The sequence below is a fragment of the Nycticebus coucang genome, chromosome 4 (genome assembly GCF_027406575.1).
Source record: "Nycticebus coucang isolate mNycCou1 chromosome 4, mNycCou1.pri, whole genome shotgun sequence".
In the NCBI taxonomy this organism is placed as follows: Eukaryota; Metazoa; Chordata; class Mammalia; order Primates; family Lorisidae; genus Nycticebus; species Nycticebus coucang.
The window spans coordinates 43,045,068-43,066,222 of NC_069783.1; the positions used below are offsets into that span (position 1 = coordinate 43,045,068).

At 37.8% G+C, this 21,155-nt stretch overlaps 1 protein-coding gene and 1 pseudogene across 1 annotated transcript in view; one reads left to right on the forward strand and one right to left on the reverse strand.

Annotated features, from left to right (window-relative positions):
* Positions 1–21,155, forward strand: part of CAMKMT (calmodulin-lysine N-methyltransferase) — a 389,728-nt gene that overhangs the window by 278,244 nt on the left and 90,329 nt on the right. The window lies entirely within an intron of this gene.
* LOC128584100 (NADH dehydrogenase [ubiquinone] 1 alpha subcomplex subunit 5-like) lies at positions 15,037–15,371 on the reverse strand (annotated as a pseudogene).

Sequence of the window (21,155 nt, forward strand, 5' to 3'; positions counted from 1 at the left end):
TTATGAAGCGTTCCAACATACGAGTTATAGGAATTCCAGAAGGGGAAGAAGAATGCCCCAGAGGAATGGAAGCCATACTAGAGAATATTATAAAAGAAAATTTCCCAAACATCACCAAAGATTCTGACACACTGCTTTCAGAGGGATATCGGACCCCAGGTCGCCTCAACTCTAACCGAGCTTCTCCAAGACACATTGTGATGAACCTGTCCAAAGTCAAGACAAAAGAAAAGATTCTGCAAGCTGCCAGGAGTAAGCGCCAGTTGACCTACAGGGGCAAATCCATCAGAGTGACCACAGACTTCTCTAATGAAACTTTCCAAGCAAGAAGACAATGGTCATCTACCTTTAATCTACTTAAACAGAACAATTTTCAGCCCAGAATTCTGTACCCTGCTAAGCTAAGCTTCAAAATTGATGGAGAAATCAAATCATTTATGGATATACAAACATTGAGGAAATTCGCCACAACAAGACCAGCTCTACAGGAAATACTTCAACCTGTTCTGCACACTGACCACCACAATGGATCAGCAGCAAAGTAAGAACTCAGAAATCAAAGGACAGAGCCTAACCTCCACACTGATGCAAAAGATAAAACTAAGCAATGGACTCTCACCAAATAAGACGAATAGAATACTACCACACTTATCAATTATCTCCATAAATGTTAATGGCTTGAATTCCCCACTGAAGAGACATAGATTGGCTGACTGGATTAAAAAACACAAGCCATCCATTTGCTGTCTGCAAGAAACACACCTGGCTTCAAAAGACAAATTAAAGCTCCGAGTCAAGGGATGGAAGACAATTTTTCAGGCAAATGGAATTCAGAAGAAAAGAGGAGTTGCAATCTTATTTTCAGATACATGTGGATTTAAAGCAACTAAAGTCAAAAAAGACAAAGATGGTCACTTTATATTGGTCAAGGGAAAACTACAACAAGAAGACATTTCAATTCTAAATATTTATGCACCCAATTTAAATGCTCCCAGATTCTTGAAGCAGACCTTACTCAGTCTGAGCAATATGATATCTGATAATACCATCATAACAGGGGACTTTAACACACCTCTTACAGAGTTGGACAGATCCTCTAAACAGAAATTAAACAAAGATATAAGAGATTTAAATGAGACCCTAGAACAACTATGCTTGATAGACGCATATAGAACACTCCATCCCAAAGATAAAGAATATACATTCTTCTCATCACCCCATGGAACATTCTCCAAAATTGATCATATCCTGGGACACAAAACAAATATCAACAGAATCAAAAGAATTGAAATTTTACCTTGTATCTTTTCAGACCATAAGGCACTAAAGGTGGAACTCAACTCTAACAAAAATGCTCGACCCCACCCAAAGGCATGGAAATTAAACAATCTTCTGTTGAATAACAGATGGGTGCAGGAAGAAATAAAACAGGAAATCATTAACTTCCTTGAGCATAACAACAATGAAGACACAAGCTACCAAAACCTGTGGGATACTGCAAAAGCAGTTTTGAGAGGAAAATTCATCGCTTTAGATGCCTACATTCGAAAAACAGAAAGAGAGCACATCAACAGTCTCACAAGAGATCTTATGGAATTGGAAAAAGAAGAACAATCTAAGCCTAAACTCAGTAGAAGAAAAGAAATATCCAAAATCAAATCAGAGATCAATGAAATTGAAAACAAAAGAATCATTCAGAAAATTAATGAAACAAGGAGTTGGTTTTTTGAAAAAATAAATAAAATAGATAAACCATTGGCCAGACTTACTAGAAAAAGAAAAGTAAAATCTCTAGTAACCTCAATCAGAAACGATAAAGGGGAAATAACAACTGATCCCACAGAGATACAAGAGATCATCTCTGAATACTACCAGAAACTCTATGCCCAGAAATTTGACAATGTGAAGGAAATGGATCAATATTTGGAATCACACCCTCTCCCTAGACTTAGCCAGGAAGAAATAGACCTCCTGAACAGACCAATTTCAAGCACTGAGATCAAAGAAACAATAAAAAAGCTTCCAACTAAAAAATGCCCTGGTCCAGATGGCTTCACTCCAGAAGTCTATCAAACCTTCAAGGAAGAGCTTATTCCTGTACTGCAGAAATTATTCCAAAAAATTGAGGAAGAAGGAGTCTTCCCCAACACATTCTATGAAGCAAACATCACCCTGATACCAAAACCAGGAAAAGACCCAAACAAAAAGGAGAATTTCAGACCAATCTCACTCGTGAATATAGATGGAAAAATTCTCAACAAAATCCTAGCCAATAGATTACAGCTTATCATCAAAAAAGTCATTCATCATGATCAAGTAGGCTTCATCCCAGGGATGCAAGGCTGGTTTAACATACGCAAGTCCATAAACGTTATCCACCATATTAACAGAGGCAAAAATAAAGATCACATGATCCTCTCAATAGATGCAGAAAAAGCATTTGATAAAATCCAGCATCCTTTTCTAATTAGAACACTGAAGAGTATAGGCATAGGTGGCACATTTCTAAAACTGATTGAAGCTATCTATGACAAACCCACAGCCAATATTTTACTGAATGGAGTTAAACTGAAAGCTTTTCCTCTTAGAACTGGAACCAGACAAGGTTGTCCTCTGTCACCTTTACTATTCAACATAGTGCTGGAAGTTCTAGCCAATACAATTAGGCAAGACAAGGAAATAAAGGGAATCCAAATGGGAGCAGAGGAGGTCAAACTCTCCCTCTTTGCTGACGACATGATCTTATACTTAGAGAACCCCAAAGACTCAACCACAAGACTCCTAGAAGTCATCAAAAAATACAGTAATGTTTCAGGATATAAAATCAATGTCCACAAGTCAGTAGCCTTTGTATACACCAATAACAGTCAAGATGAGAAGCTAATTAAGGACACAACTCCCTTCACCATAGTTTCAAAGAAAATGAAATACCTAGGAATATACCTAACGAAGGAGGTGAAGGACCTCTATAAAGAAAACTATGAACTCCTCAGAAAGGAAATAGCAGAGGATATTAACAAATGGAAGAACATACCATGCTCATGGATGGGAAAAATCAACATTGTTAAAATGTCTATACTTCCCAAAGCAATCTACCTATTCAATGCCATTCCTATCAAAGTACCTACATCGTACTTTCAAGATTTGGAAAAAATGATTCTGCGTTTTGTATGGAACCAGAAAAAACCCCGTATAGCTAAGGCAGTTCTTAGTAACAAAAATAAAGCTGGGGGCATCAGCATACCAGATTTTAGTCTGTACTACAAAGCCATAGTGCTCAAGACAGCATGGTACTGGCACAAAAACAGAGACATAGACACTTGGAATCGAATTGAACACCAAGAAATGAAACTAACATCTTACAACCACCTAATCTTCGATAAACCAAACAAGAACTTACCTTGGGGGAAAAACTCCCTATTCAATAAATGGTGTTGGGAGAACTGGATGTCTACATGTAAAAGACTGAAACTGGACCCACACCTTTCCCCACTCACAAAAATTGATTCAAGATGGATAAAGGACTTAAATTTAAGGCATGAAACAATAAAAATCCTCCAAGAAAGCATAGGCAAAACACTGGAAGATATTGGCCTGGGGGAAGACTTCATGAAGAGGACTGCCATGGCAATTGCAACAACAACAAAAATAAACAAATGGGACTTCATTAAACTGAAAAGCTTCTGTACAGCTAAGGAGACAATAACCAAAGCAAAGAGACAACCCACACAATGGGAAAGGATATTTGCATATTTTCAATCAGACAAAAGCTTGATAACTAGGATCTATAGAGAACTCAAATTAATCCACATGAAAAAAGCCAACAATCCCTTATATCAATGGGCAAGAGACATGAATAGAACTTTCTCTAAAGACGACAGACGAATGGCTAACAAACACATGAAAAAATGTTCATCATCTCTATATATTAGAGAAATGCAAATCAAAACATCCCTGAGATATCATCTAACCCCAGTGAGAATGGCCCATATCACAAAATCTCAAAACTGCAGATGCTGGCGTGGATGTGGAGAGAAGGGAACACTTTTACATTGCTGGTGGGACTGCAAACTAGTACAACCTTTCTGGAAGGAAGTATGGAGAAACCTCAAAGCACTCAACCTAGACCTCCCATTCGATCCTGCAATCCCATTACTGGGCATCTACCCAGAAGGAAAGAAATCCTTTTATCATAAGGACACTTGTACTAGACTGTTTATTGCAGCTCAATTTACAATCGCCAAAATGTGGAAACAGCCTAAATGCCCACCAACCCAGGAATGGATTAACAAGCTGTGGTATATGTATACCATGGAATACTATTCAGCCATTAAAAAAAATGGAGACTTTACATCCTTCGTATTAACCTGGATGGAAGTGGAAGACATTATTCTTAGTAAAGCATCACAAGAATGGAGAAGCATGAATCCTATGTACTCAATCTTGATATGAGGACAATTAAGGTTATGAGGGGGGAAGCAGAAAGAGGGATGGAGGGAGGGGGATGGGGCCTTAGTGTGTGTCACACTTTATGGGGGCAAGACATGATTGCAAGAGGGACTTTACCTAACAATTGTAATCAGTGTAACTGGCTTATTGTACCCTCAATGAATCCCCAACAATAAAAAAAAAAAAAATGTTGATGCAATTAATGTTTCTGGGAACTTAGCTTAAATAAATAGGCTAAAGAAGAAAAAATATCTGTATTCATAAAGCTACTAATAGGAGAATTGTGAACACTTGGTATAATCTAGCTGTCTGATGGTGGAGAAATAGTTGACTGAAGTGTGAGGGATCCTTTTTCTGGGTATACGCAGCCCTCAAAAAGTCTCACACTGAAGATGTAGGGGAACATGAAGAAATACTTAAGATTTAAAGTTAAATGTTTTTAAAAAGTAGTATATTTAGTTGTAACTATGTAGAATTTTAAAGTGTGAATGTGGAAAACATCCGCAACCATGAGATGGCAGAGAAGGTCCCAGGGAGCCTGGAGTTGTGTTCAGGTGAGTGGTGGGGAGTCATTTTCCCAACTGTCTTATAATTGAAAAATATTTAAGCATATTCAACTTACTGTGGACTTAAGATCCTCCTGTATTTCTTGCATATTAATGAAACCATTAGAAGGAAAAGAGAATTTAATGAGATTTCTGGGAAAAAACAAGATTTTGCTCACAGCTATATTGTAAATCATAGCAGATGTTTTTCCTTCATAAATGAACCTCGTACTAAGTAGTGGTTCTAATATGAAAAAGTGACATTTGCGAAAAGCTTTTTAATAGTATATGTGCATTATATGATTAATGGTGATGTTTTTGACTGGTGAAGTAATTTTTTTAATCTTGTCTCATCATTCACTTTAGTTTTGGTTTTGTAAGTTGAGGTTTAAAAGCTGTATTTTCAAAGAAAATTACTCCTCCATAGGTGAAAGAGAAATAATTTCACTTTCATCAGGACAAATGATCTCTTCTGACTTTGTAGTTATGACTTCATAGTGTGGATTTAATGTCAGGTGATCAATCAGTTGATATTATTTTAGTAATGGTTTTATTTGAATTTTTATAAAGAAGACTTGCCTCTCCTTTCTTAGAGGCAGAGTTTATAAGAACCGTAAAATCATGCACATTAGCCTTGCTCCTTGTTCCCGGAAAGACACGCCTGGTGTGTTCCCTAGGCTTGCTGGACTGCTCCCTGTCCCCGAGGGAACACAGGTGCCTACTCTCTTTGGGGGTGTGAGAAGTAACCAGGGATGACAACCCTACGGGGCCCTCCAGTGATAAGACTTGATTAGATTAAGCTTCTATGGTTGACTAGGCTTTGAATTCGCTAGTCTGAATTTACTACCTGAAGATTGAAGTTGGGTGGTAGTGCATCTCACTGCCCCCTGGCTCCCAAACTAACACACACACACATACACACACACACACACACACGCATGTGCTAGCACACAGGTTTAGTGTGAAACGACTAACTTATATCGTTTAAGAGAAAAAGAGTCTGGTGGGGTGAGTGTGATGATGGAAAGGAGTTAATCCGAGTTTCCAAAGTGGACTAGACAATGGGGATCCATGCAAAGCAGTGCTGGCCAATCGACAGCTACTAACTCCCCTGTGAAATGCTGCCCACCCTCAGTTATTCAGGGACCAATCATCCAAAGTGTGGATTATCCAGGCCATATGCTTCTCCTCCTTTGCCATCTGGCTCGTTGCCTGCTTCCCTTATTATTAACATGGAAAATACTCAAAATACCTCAGTCCATTTCTGCCAAACCTTTTCTATTGCCTCTATCAAACCTCCTTTTAAGCTTATTCAGTGCACATCCTGCACAAATCTGGTCACTTGACATGTTCTGGTTCCACACGAGGCACCTTGGTTAGTTACTAATGTACAGTCTTGTGCTCCTTGATCCTTGCTTTATAAGAGTCCTTTAGTATCTCTTGTATTTATTATTTATCACTTCAACTAGCTAGTGAGCTCGTTTAAAGCAAGGGATAACTCTTTTGCCTTCAAGATCCTCCTCAACTGTCCCGGAGAGCTCTTCTTCACTGGCGGGTATGGGGTAAGTGTTGTTGGCTAAGTACTATTCATTGTCATTTCTGCCAGATAAGGCATGAGAAAGTCACAGTAGTAAGGAGTGGTAAGCTGAAATGCCATTTGCTATAAAAATCTACCAAAAGAGAATCCCAGACATTTAGACTAAAAAGGAACATTAGAGATAATTTTATCTTGTTGATAGAGAAACTTGGGCTCAGAGTAGTGAAGTAACTTGTCTTTGGTCACTCAGAGCATTTGTAGCAGGGGTAGGATGAGAATTCACATCTCTAAGGCCCGTTTCCCCTGTACTCCAGTCTTCCAAGGGTTATATAGAAATGGAGTATGCTGATATGCAGAAAGGGAGTGACTTAGGTTGGATTGCTAGCAGGAGGAGTCTATATTAATGACAGATGGCAAAGGTCAAAGAAAAGTTTTATTCACCTTTTGAATAAGTTAATATTTGGGGGTTATAGATATCCCAGCAATTATTTAGAGTTATTTTTATTCATGTTTAAAGACTGATCTAAAATAAGAACTGAAAAGAGCTTATCAAGTACCTAGAACAAAACTAATATATAGTAGGCATCCATCAGTACTTGCTGTGAAAGAATGAAACCAAAACTCGCTTATTTTCTAAGTACAAGGAGTATTGTCTAGTTCCAGTATAATCAACCCCATTTATGAAAAATATTAGTCTTTCTTTGAATTGAAAGTTTCTTAGCCATGTATTTTAATTGACTATAGGCAAACAGTTCAGCCACAAACAACAATGAATTTATTAAGTACCTGTTTGTGATGTCATATATCACCAGAGAAAGCTGTACCCTGTCACCTATAAACAAAATGTTTATTGAACATTTGTAATCTTAGCCTGAGAACTTCAGATATAATTAATGTAAATTTTTAAGGTAAATCTTAAATATCACATAACAGTCTCAATTCTAGTTAGGGGGAAGAAAAAACCTGATGTAATGAATTCTATAATTCATGAACCTTTACAATGAAGGCAAAATTGAGTTATACTGCTTTCTTTGAAAGTTTTTTATATTACTCAAATAATATGTGTTTATTGTAGAAATATTAGAAAAAAATAGATAATCACAAAGAAGGATGAACCATGGAGGCCAAAGATCATCTATAAACAATTAGTTGTATACCTTTAGATCTTTTTTGGCATACACATTTATGTGGCCATGTACCACAAGACATTTAAAACTTAACTCTGGTTTGGCGCTGATAGCTCAGTGTTTTGAACCTGCTAAGCAATGACAACTGCAACCAAAAGAAAATAGCCAGGCATTGTGGTGGGCACCTGTAGTCCCAGCTACTAGGGAGGCTGAGACAAGAGAGTCCCTTAAGCCCAAGAGTTGGAGGTTGCTGTGAGCTGTGACACTATAGCACTCTATCGAGGGCGACAAGGTAATACTCTGTCTCAAAAAAAAAAAAAAAGAAAAGAAAAGAAAAAACTTGACATCTTCGATATCTAATATTTCTTAATGCCAGCAAATATTTCTAAGAACTGTTCTAAATGGCTGCATAGTATCCCATTATGTACATGTACCATAATTTAACTACTTGTTTTTGGATAGTTATGTTATTTCCCATCTTTTGCTATTATGAACAATGCTGCGTGAACTATTTCATTTATATATCCTGACTCCACAGGGTCAATGATATTCTTAGAACGAATTCTGAGGAGTACAATTGCTGAATTTAAAATAGACTCAGTTTTCAGGGTGGAAAATATGAATTTTTTAAGTGTCAAGAGAGACTTAGTACTTAATTTGGCTTCTCCATGGCAATAATAAACACATTTTATTATGAATTGTATTTGACAAAGGATTAGCTCCCAAACATATTGTTTTAGATGATTTTCAAATAAGTAAATTCTTTAATAATCATAACAGTAATAAATTATGCTGATTGGTTTCTTCCTTATTTTCAAAGGCTGGATACTTTGTTTGGCTGGTTGACATGAAGCAGTTTCTTGCTGGAGGCAAAATGTCATTGGACCATGCATTAATCTCCCCTCCTCCCAGATATTACCCATTTCTAGGCTGATTATATGAACAATAATGTGTTGTCTTTTTAATTAAGTGACAGTTACTCATTATAGGTGCTTTTTAACTATCTGAACTTATCTACTAAATAGGTCTTGTATTATCTGTATCCAAATGAGAATATGATTATTCAGGCAAGGCGACTCTAGAAGAGAGTTTAAAGCAAGGAGCCGAGTGTCTTCTCCAGTTCCGTGTGCCATAGGGATGTAAGAGCTGCACTATCCAATTAGGAGGAGGGGCGTTGGGGGAGGCGGGGAGAAAGGCCATGCTTACCAAGCTTGTTCAACTTGATGACATTACGTTTTTTATGATAAAGTCTGCAATAATCTTTATCTTTTTATACGTAATTTAATGGCCTTGAAATCTGGAGAAGCCAGCAGGACCTCATTTATCAAGTAGCAAATATCAGCCTCTTCTGGTACCATTTTTTTGTGCTAACTAAAAGAGACATGAAATTAAAAATAGGTCAGGAGGCTTTCCATTCCAGTTTTGTTGATTTAAGTGGGGCAGTGGGGAGGGCAGGCAAAACACTGGGTTTCTTTTAAGTGATGTTATGAGAAAACAATCTATTAATGAACCAAAAGAGATTAGAGTACTATGAGAAGACGAAAGAGTGTTTTGAGAAATGAGTTCTTTCTAAAACGTCAATGATACATAAACACCAAAACTATTTCGAGTTCTCTACAAGTGGTTTTTGCTTGAAAAAAGTAAGCAATGTTAGTATACTTATTTGAAATATTTTCATTTGTCTTTATGTAAAGATGTGATAGTTATTTAGCATTTTTTTGTGTGTTTTACTAAATAAATAAATAAAGCTTAAGTCCTATAGGAACATTTTCTCAAAAGGATCTATTTTTTTTCTTTAGAAAAAGCTAAACAAAAAAAAAAATAGGATTTCTAAAAATATGTTTGGAAGGCCCTGACTTATTAATAGAGTAGATAATGAGATAATCGGAGACATTATAGCTTTTCTCAAAAAGACCTTTTTTTTCTTAAAAAAAAAAAAACAAAAACAAAAAAAGCTAAGCAGAAGTAATAGCTCCTGTAGGTCTCTGGGAGGTCTGTGCTTAATTGTAAGAGTGGATAATAAATATATATTCAGAGGTATTAGTATCCAGGGCCGCACATGGGCAAAGAGCTATTGAAATTCTAGGTGAGTTATTTCTCCCTTCTCCATTCCACTGTGATAAGACAGGTGCTCTACGTTTCCCTGAGCCCTGCAAAGCCCATTATACCCTCTAATTATAACACTAAGGGCTTCCAGAAAAGTCCCCTTTTTTGACATGAACAAACCCTGCATCATTACTCTCAAAATAAGAAAAAAAATTATAATAAGAATTAGAGTGGGCAGAGATGACCTTCTGATAGAAAAAATTCCTCTTAAATGATATAGCACACTTATATGCAAACACACTTAAACTTATATTCAATTTGATGGCTTTCCCATGCACTGGATAAATACTTTTCTGTCCCAGCAAGCAGAAAGGTAAGCATCCTCTTTTACCCCATCACCACAAGTGCTCTCGAGAACCATCCAAAACCTTTTGGCTCCTTGTTGTCAGAACCCACAGAACTAAAATGATTGATTTTTGACAGAGACAGTTAGACATTTAGATGGGTAAGGTTAATGTCTTTAGCAGGTTAACTCTTTCAGGTATATTTCAGATGTCTGGGAATACAGACAATGGCTAATTTTTTTGAATGAACTGATTAGGGTGTAGTCCCACTTGAAATCTCATAGGCATGAGAGCTGTGTGAAGGCCCCCCTATGGTACGGTTAAGGACCTCTCAGTCCAGAGTTTTAAGAGACAATTCAGATACCTTCTACATTTTGAGGTTTCTGGTATATTAAAGAATTAGATAAATGCCAGAAAAAGTTGGCAAAAATTAACTTATTTTGCATGTTTACATACAACAAATCAGTGATTTAAACATGCACACACAAAATGCAAGGACCGTATGTTCCAACTAATTCATTTGGAGAGATCTTTAAAAGTCTTAAAATTGAGACTGCTCAGGAGTATTGGGAATCTGAAGTCCAGATGAAAAGGACCCTTCCCACCCTTCCCATGCAAAGACCTGGCAGATCAGAAATTTGATTCCATGTGCCATCAAGATATTTCTGGCCACGGTTATACCTTCCATGCTTTGTGGTGCATAAGCTTAGAACTAATGATGCTCATGAATAGATGAACATGGAGCTTTCTCTGAACAAGTCATGTCCTTGACTGTAGGTTTTCCTGAAACCACTTCCGAAGGTAGGTTATCACTTTATTAAAAGGAAAACAAGGCAATTCCATTGCTCAAAATATGTATTTTCTAGCCACATGGTTACTACTTTGTAGATTCTTAGTCTACAAAGTAAACTTAGAATCTTACTTCGGGTGGCATCTGTGGCTCAAAGGAGTAGGGCGCAGGCCCTATATGCTGGAGGTGGTGGGTTCAAACCCAGCCCCAGCCAAAAAAAAAAAAATTCTTATTCAGTAACAGAATAACTGACAATGATGGATTCTCAAATATTTCTGCTAACCAAAGAAAGAAAATGAACTTGTACCCTTTAGAGTTGGAGTCCAAAATCATATGGCCTACTCAACATTTCTCTAAGATCCTAGGTTTTAGTTTTAAAATTCCCATAAATGTTGCATTCTTCTTCATAGTCCATTTTTCTATAAAATAATGGTATCCTTCGTCTTGAATTATCTTTCATACGGTTTTACTTTTCTGAGTTTTTCCAGAAATGTACTTATTTTTAAATCAAAGGAAAATGTATTTTGTTCAGAAGTTTTCTGTTGCAGAAAATCATGTCAATTCACAGCAAAGCCACTTGTGGTAATTGAGCCTCCAGTGTAAGACACCCATATCGTTCCGTAATTGTCATCACTGTGTTCAGATGATTGTACATAAAGGAGCACCTGACTGCTTCCGTATGTCTTCAAGTACTGTCCTGCCTGCGAGTTTACATATTGAGATATATGTTATTTATTATAAATTAATTTTCTGTTTTAATGTCCTTTTATGGCATTAAAAATCTTTGTTGGTAGGTGATATTAGTTATTGATTTTATTTAAGAGAGCAAAGGAAAATAACAAAATAGTTACTATAAAAAGGGGTCATTGGGCATGCTGGAGTGGATAATGGCTCCTGACACAGTGGCCTAGTTGGCTGTGTAGTGGACCTACCTCTTGGCACAGTTGCATGTTTTCTCTCTGAAGAATATTTTTTTTTTTCCAAAAATGCGATTTAATATGAAGACCTTGACAGAATCAACAAAGTGGTTAGGATGCATACTTTGGAGTCAGATAGACTTTAATTCACATCTTGGCTGTGATACTTACAGCAGTATGACCTTGGGCAATTTCTTTACCCTCTGGTAGGCTCTGTTTTCTTGATTATAAAATAGGATAACTTGCGAAACTCCTTCCACAAGGTTACTATTGCTTTTACTCTCATCACTCTTCATGAAAAGTGTCTCAGGATGGATTGTCTTCAGAGTTCGGTCCCCAAGAAAGATCACACCTTCTAAAAGCTAGTCTGTTTCCTTCTGGACAGTGGGAACCATTTAGTTCATGCCATTTTGCTTTTTACTTTGTGAGCAAACATGGAGCTAAGCCCTCATGCTTAATTGCTGTAGGTCTCCTTCAATAGGGCTTCATAATGTAGTCTTCCCCCACTCATCCCTCCTGCATTTCTCCCTTACTACTAACTTTGGCTCTTCCATCTTGTATTATTAGCCCTTGGTCTTAGTGATCCTGGTGTATTATTGTCATTTTTTTTTTTTTTTTCAAAACGACTGTCTCAAATTGTTTTGAACGTAGGTAGAAATGAAGTAAGTAAAATAAGAAAGAAATAATAAGATTCCTTTTTGTTATGGCACTTTATATATTTCTATAGATGACAAATATCCTTTTTTCTTCTTAACTTATATTGTCTATTCATGGCCGTATTAGATCTTTATTCTATGACTTACTTGGGAAAATATGACAGTAATTCTATGTAATAAGATTATATTTTACCCCAAATACTCATCTATACAGTTGCTTTGATGTAATTATTTATTTCTATTTTCTTAGCAAAAATCTGAAGAATAGCACATATTGCTAGATCTCACCATAATATTATAAAACAGTGGTTCGCAAGATTTTTGTTCTCAGGACCACTTTGACCTTTTAAAATTATTGAGAACCCAAAGATCTTTTGCTTATGTGAGTTATAGCTAACCATATTTATATTAGAAATTGAAACTGAAATTTTTTAAAATACTGCTTATAAACTCATTTAAAATAACATTATTAACCCTATTACATATTAACATAAATAACATGTTTTTAGTAAAACTGTTCCAAAGCAACAACAAAACATTTTAGTGAAAGAATGGCATTCCTTTTGCAAAGCTCTTTAATGTCTATGTTGAGGAAAGACAGCTGCTTAGGCATTCACCTGTTGCCATATCATACGTCATGTAACCTCATGAGAGAATAAGACTGAAAGAGGTAAATGTGTATTATTATCATTAAAACAGCCTGGACCTTACGGACCTCCTGAAAGTGTAATAGGGCTGCTGCAAGGCCCTGGACCACCCTATGAGAACTACTGCTCTTGAGTATAGCCAGTGAAAATAGCAACATAAGAAATGAAAATTTTGCCCCATTTTAATTTTTAATGGTTTCAATGATCTACTAAGTTTTAAAAACTGTGCCTTCTCCCAAAGATTATGGAAACTTCTTAACCATTCTCCCAAAGTTTGTAGAGACATTAAAATCCACCTGTAGTTGACCAGAATGTTGAGATATTTTCCTTCAAGATCTGGCCAATGTATTTTGAAAACTAGCAATATATGGAATTAATGTTATGTTTTTCATGATAGAATTTTTTAAAAAAATATATGTGTTGAACAGAGATGATCCTTTTGTGGCATATAGGAAGAATTAGCTTTTTTAGCCTTTTACTCTATAATAGTAAAGCTAGTTTTATTAAACCATTATTTTTATTTGTGTGTGTTGCTTGTTATATCATCTTTATACCATTCAATAACAAAAGTAGAGCAAATTGATTTATTCCTGCCGTGAGGTAGTTCATAATGAAAGGTAGATAGCTTCCCTAATTTACAGAGTGGCATTAGGTTCAAATTGAGTTAGTGCAGAAGAATAACACATTTTATATCATGGTTATGAGCAGACTTTAATCCCTGATATTGCCATAAGGATACTCTAAGGACGCCAGCTCTGCTTTCAGTGTGATGGAATCTCCACTGCAGGCTGATTTTGCTAGTTCCAGTGATTACTTGGGCTTCTGTTTTACTTTCTGTGAAAGAATAATCTTAAACTTTCAATTATTTCAACAGGAGAGAATGGAGGCTGCCACTGTATAACTTGCCTGATAGTGGCTTTAGAGTTAGGTTTAGGATATTCTCAAGTGGCAGAGGTGATAAATAGTTTTTTGCTTATGAGACTGATCCCAAATATTCTTCGATTTCAGATAGGTGGTAGTAACAGAAACATGGCCAAGAAGTGTCAACTGCTACCTCCAGTGAAAGCAGCACTTCTACCTGGGGCCTGTGAATCTCCTTTATATCGCGTCATCAGACTTTCCATAGCAGATCAGAGTATGCCATCGTGTTACAAATAGCTTGTCTAAACATGTATGTAGCCATCACTGTACATACCACGTTATACTTTCCCAAGGATATTCAGAAATTAAATCAAGTAGTATAGCTTTCAAAGTTAGAAGGGAATTTTAAAGATGATCTATTCCAACCACCCCACCTCCAACCCATGTTAAAGTTATTCACAGCATCTTAGATGAGAGGTTGTTCCAGCTTTGCTTGAGTATTTCCAATGATGGAAACCTCATGATTCCTAAGGCAAAGCCTTGTGATTTGGAGAAAGCTTTTTCCCGACTGGGACCTGAGACAAACAGCTGCTGTTTTCTACATGATAGCACTTTAATTGTTTGAAGACAACCCCCATGTTTCACTGTGGTATCTGGATGAGCCTTCTCATCTTCAGACTCAAGTCTATTCTTTATCTGAAAATGTTGTCAGTCCTTTTGTACTCTTGTTCTTTCTCCTGCTCCGTTTTCAGTGTCCATCTTAAAAGTGTGATACCCAGAATGACAGTGCTTCTGCTGCTGAAGCGGGAGGACAGCAGGACCCTCTCTCCCTTATTGCCTCATCTAATGGAGCTGAGGACTTCCTGTATTACATGGACTTGTACTGTATGAACTAACTATGGAAGTTGTGTCTTAGTCACATCAACCACTAGTAATCTACATTTTTCTCATCTCACATTTGTGTAACTGGACACAAAATTCAGTCCATTCAAATGCGAAGGGAAGGTGTTCTTTCTCATTTTCTAGTTTTGGTAGAGAAATTAACTTTTAAAAAAATATAATAGAATGTTTAATTACATCAATTTCCCATCAACCCATGAAAGCTATTTAATAATGGTTATATTGGCCATTTCCACTGATTGGCAGGAGGCTCTTCTACTAATGGCTCCCATAGTTTTCTGTCGCATCATTTTCCTTGCCAAACTAAGTTCACGGTCAGCCTGAAGAATCACCTCTTCTATTTGGCCACGCTGAAGTTGGTCTTCTTACTTGTGAACATCTGGTTCTGCTTTACCCATAGCCGGCTTCTCACGTGTAATCTGCTCTGCATACTTTCTATACGCTGCATTGTTAGGGACTCTCTCAAGAACATCAAGATTCATGCAGTTCTCCTGGCCTCTCACATATAGCCAGTCCCACAAGGCCAGTAGTCTTCTTCAGCATACCCTCCATGACAGCACCTGTAACTTTTTATTTTAATGTAATTTTCAATCTACATAAGTTTCAAAAATAGTTCAAAGAATTCCCATACATCATTTGTTTTATCATTCTCTAGATAGATTACTATAGATTACATATAAATACAAATAGTTATACAGATATATAATATTTTTTCTGAAAAAATTGTGACTAAGTTTCGGACATCATGCTTCTTTAAATATTTGTGTGTGTGTGTGTGTTTTGTTTTGTTTTTTTTTACCTAGAACAAAGACATTTTCCTAAATAACCCTGGTATAGTTATAAAATCAGGAAATTTAACATTGACATTATGCTATTATCTAATTCATGATCCATATTATTAAATCTTTCCAATTATCCTAATAAGGTCCTTTATAGTTGTGCTTTGGTTTGGGTTTTTTGTTTTTTGTTTTTAGAGTTGGCAGAAGTTTCAGGCCCAGGATCCAGCATAGGGCTATGCATTTCATTCAGATGTCTGCTGATTTCTCTACCTGAGAAGAAATGTTCTAATCCTTCAGAAGTTGGATAGCAGCTATGGAAATTCCCCAAGTGTTGAACATAGTTTCCACTTCAGTTCATGTTCATAAGCTTTACATTCAGTGAGCCTTTATTCTCTTCCCTGCATACATAACGTGCCCATCAGATTGGTCTTCTTGCCCTGAGGCGTGCTATGGCAGTCTGTTCTTCATGCCTATACTCATGGGGTTTTGCTTGCCTATAACATCTTTTTTTTTTTTTTTGAGACAGAGCCTCAAGCTGTTGCCCTAGGTAGAGTGCTGTGGCATTACAGCTCACAGCAACCTCCAACTCCTGGGCTTAAGCGATTCTCTTACCTCTGTCTCCCAAGTAGCTGTGACTATAGGCACCCACTACAACACCTAGCTAGTTTTTGGTTATAGTTGTCATTGTTGTTTGGCAGGCCCAGGCTGGATTTGAACCTGCCAGCTCTGGTGTATGTGGCTGGTACCTTAGCCACTTGAGCTACAGGCACCAAGCAACATCTTATCATTCATCCTTTTTAGCCACCTGTTTATTCCTCAAGGTCCCATCCTGTTCGTGAATCTTCCCATTTACTCACATAACAAATGATCACCTTCTATGTGGTAAGCATTGTTCTTAGATGCTAGGGGTACAGCAGTAAGCAAAAGGGATAGAGGAAAAAGCTTCATAGCCTTTCCTTATGAAACTTACATTTTTTGGAAAAGACAACCGATAAATAAGAAAAATAAAATTTACAGTACATTAGATGGTAATAATTCTAAGAACAAAACAGGCAAAGGAAATAAGGGGTGATGGGAAGGAGAAGTTTTAGTAGGGTGGCCAGGGAAGGCTGCGTAGGCTGTTACTTCAGCAAAGCTCTGAACTCTGCTTTCTCTAAAGTTCTTGTTCCATAGGTAGTTTATCTCAATGAAACAATTGGGTCTTGATTGTTTCATGAGAATCTGTTTATTAAAAGCAGCAGAGTGAAAAACACTTAGGTTCTGTAATCAGACATAAGTTTGACTATACTGTAGATTTAGTTGCCATGAGAACTTGGGTAAATTATATGATTTCTTTAAGACTATTCTTTCATGACATTTTACAGATTTCTTAAGAGGATATGATGAAATAGCAAAGATGAAGCACCTAACATTGCTTGGCACATGGTAGGTCTTTAACAAGTGTTTGTAATCCTCCTAATGTCTCCTACATCTGAAATCCTTCTTTGGTCTCATCTGTAGGGACTAGGTCAGTGTTGGGCATAGAATGGATTTGTAATAAACATGTTGCTTAATCAAGGTCCTATTATTGGCTCAACTTTCATTTCATTAATTTAGTCACATAACATTTACTAAGCACTTCCTGTATACAAGGTGCTATGAATATAATGCAATTGTAAGGTGCTAATAATTTAATAGAGGAGATAAGACAAATATCTAGATTAAGCTTGAATGTGAAGGTGAAGGTAAGGACAAATACAATAAGAGAGGCAAGCACACGGTGATATTGGTGTCCAGCAAGATTACCTCTTCACTGGTGGGAAGTTTCAAGAAGAGATGACATTGGAACTGTGTCCCAAATTCCTGATAGGATTTTAAAGGGGATTTTAAAAGGAAGAACAGACAGAAAATGAGCAGAGGCTGGTAAATAGAGAGTAGCCTTCAGTACTCTGAGACTGCAGGTGGTTCAGTCTGGTTCTCAGTGATTTTCAGCCCTGGCTGTAGAGCATAATTAGTCGGGGAGCCCTTTAAAAATACTAATGTTCAGGCCTACCCACAGGAGTGCTGACTTCATTGACCTGGGATAGGACCTAAACATTGTTGATTTTTTTTTTTTTTTAAAGCTCTCAAAGTGGTTGCAGAGCCATGGCTGAGAATTCCTGGGCTGGAAGTATGGTTTAGGGGAGAGGTTTAAGATCAGGTGAGAACCATGCGTAGAGGCCATATCGTGGAGACCGTGTTTCTAATTAAAGAGTTCTCTTTTAACTGACCAAGTCATTGCCCTTGAATCAGGCAGTGACAGTTCTCCTGAGTCTGAACTTCCCAAATGGTTTATCAGACTTCTAAGGCATTTGTCCCTTAATGTCTCTGACTTCATTGATTTGGTTACATTTTCTATATGTCCTATAAGCATCCCAAAGGTAAGAGGGGAGTTGTACTCATCTTTCTGTCCACTTCACTACCCAGTATTGTCTTACATACATATACCCAATAAAAGTTTGTTGGAAGAGTGCATGAATTAGTCAAGAACTGCAATTTGATTTTGGGTCCATACGTCCAATGAGAGACTTTTGCAATATGAGCACCTGGGTAAGAACACCGGCTGCAGGGGTGAAGACACACACTAGAGCTCCCGCAGAGGAAGTGTTTACATTTTGTCCTTTGCAGGTTGCTGAATCACTTACCCATGAGGCTGACTCAAAAAGAACAGGAAAAATGTGGAGATAATGAAATAGGCAAGGGATGCAAATTCAAGGGAAGATGGAGTTTTAAAAGTTTGCATTAAAACTTAGAGATACGTCCAGATTGAGCTGTTTCTCAGGCAGTTGGAAATGCAGGTTTGATCTTTGAAAAGAGGTTAAGAGATTTAAATGTATAACTAAAGTATAGATAAGGAAAAAATGAAATGTCAGAGAAAAAAAGTTGTTCAACCTGAATGAGGGATACGGGAGGTAGTAGCTCTGGGCAGAATTTTAGACATTGTCAAGTCATTGATTTTTTTTAAAAAAGAAAGAAATACTATAATAATTTTGTGCTTTCTAATGTTCTTTACACTAAATGTAATTGAATTTGGCTTTTCCTTTATTAATATTTTCCCCCTGTACTACCCACTCACTGATGGATGGAAAGGTCCAGGGCTCTTCTTGCTCCTTTGACCCCCCACAACCTGCAGAGTGTGATAAGCTGACTAAGCCTGGGCTGGTGTCCTGAAGCTTCTCTTCCTGTAAACAGAGTGGATAGGTAGAGCCCAAGGTCTAAGTACAGGAAGTGTAGAGGAAGACCTACCACTTTTCTCTAGCCCAACCTTACTATTAAGAAAATGGAACTTGTATTCTTAGCTCCTTTGGCTTTTGGTATCTGATCTCAATTAATTAGGAATCCATAGAGAAGAAGTAACCAATATGCCTATCCTCAAACTTTCTGCATTTATGAACCTTCGATCTCTGCACAGCAGTCTGGTCACCTTAGAACCTAAAGATATAGCCATGCTACTTAGGCACTTCATCCTATGTTTTGAAGTGGACGTGTTAGCCGGGTGTGAGGAGGCAAAACCCAAAGGCCTTTGCATCAGCTTGTGCTCTTGGGAAGAGAACTTTGGATTGAGACCACCTATTACCGTGAGCTTTAGAATCAGTTTCTTAACAGCCCATACCTTCTAACTAAAGTCTCCCAAATCTTATGTATTTATTATTTATTTATTTTTAACATTCTGTAATGCCTTGTTTATATATCAAAGACTGGTTTGTGTTGACAGAACATATTTGGGGTGTCACGCAACGTCACTAGTACTTTGGAATAAGGGGAATGATGGGGCAGAGGTGGCAATGGTGGACAGGAAGATTCTCAACAAGATTCTCTTGTTCTCATGAGCAAACATTCTCATAATGTTTCTAATGAGAACATCAGAAAGTCCAAAATTATTATAGTATTTCTTTCTTTTTTTTAAAAAAAATCCATGACTTGACAATGTCTAAAATACTAGGAAAAAATACTAGAAACAGTTTGATTTCGGACCCTTAGTGAAGCTATGATGGTGCCGCTGCATTCCAGCCTGGGCATCAGAGACCCTGTTTCTTAAAAGAAAATTTAAAATAATAAGAAACCCCACCCCATCCTTGCCTCTATCACTAGCAGATGATGTCCCCATCTAGGTCTCTCCCGAGGACCTTGTTTCCCTCACAGCCCTTTCAGCAACTGAAGGTTGTTTCTCTTTCATACTTCCTAGCACCGTTTCACATCATCACGTTCGCACATCTCTCTCACGAACTGTAGCCCCTTTGAAGCACAAGATGCTATTATCTGCTGATGTCTAAGATACTACATCTTATTTGTTGAAGATTTTAGAAGTTAGCTCACTGCCTTCCTCTTTGTCATCATTCTCAAAGTCTTTAGCGTCCATGTAGTTAGGTCATCTATCCCCAGTTTCTCTGTTCTCAACCTCATCTCCTCCATAGTTCTTCCCCCCCAGCCCCCATCTTAGCTCCAAGCCTCACAGTCACACCCTAGACCTTGTCATCACCAATAACCACACCACCTCTGACATATCCAGGTCACACATCCCATTTTCTGATCCCCACCTTGTTTTTCGGCGGCTCAGTTACTAGGATAAGGCCATCTGACACTGTGACTCTGGACCTCCACTCCAACACCCTGTCTATTTTTCATTGCCCATCACCCCCTGCTCCCTGCCCACCTCGGCTGCTCATTTCTCTTCCTATTTGTGTTCCAAGCTCGTCACTATGTAATTCATCCTGGACACAGCCTCTGCACTCCTTCCTCTCTCATTTCAACAAACCAGTTACAGATAAAACTCCGGTCCTCCGGCTGAGCAGGTGACCATGGCAATCAACCAGACTGACTGGCTCTGCCTTGAATCTGTGACCACAGATTTCAAATCAGGATTTGAGAAATCCTGCTACATTTCCTTGGTGAATTTGCTCTTCACCAACCTCCAAAGCTCCTTGCCCATCATTCTCAGCTGATGACCTGGCCAATATTACCCTGAGAAAATAGAAGCAGTTACACTAGAATTATGTCATTCATTGTCTCATCACCAAATCGACCCACCCACCTCTCTCTGTACTGGTGTCTCTTCTTCCCTCGCTAACAGTGAAGGAATGATCTGCCCTTACACCTCTCTGAAGCAAGTCTTCTACCATGCTCTGAAGCCCCGCTTCCCCCACCAGCTTAAGTAATTGGCTCCTTAGTCTCTCTTTCCCTCCTTACCACATTACCCGCTCTGCTGATTGACTCCAGCATGTGGCAACACCACTCCTCTTCCGAAAAGGAAAGACAAGACCACTCTTGACTCCGCAGCACCCTCTAGCTATCCTGTTTCTCTGTTCCCCTTCACAGAAAAATTACCTCCAGAGTTAGTCTGCTGATCTGTTACCCCACATCCAGTTCACTTGTTTCTTTACTTTCCTTTGACATACATGTACAAGAGAGCATGCATAATGTATATGTTTAGTTTAAAGAGAACTACAATTAGTGGCCGTGTTTCTATCATCTAAAATAGAATATTACACTCTTTGCCTACTGCCCTGGCCATGGAGGCCTGTTCACTGTCTATGGTGAA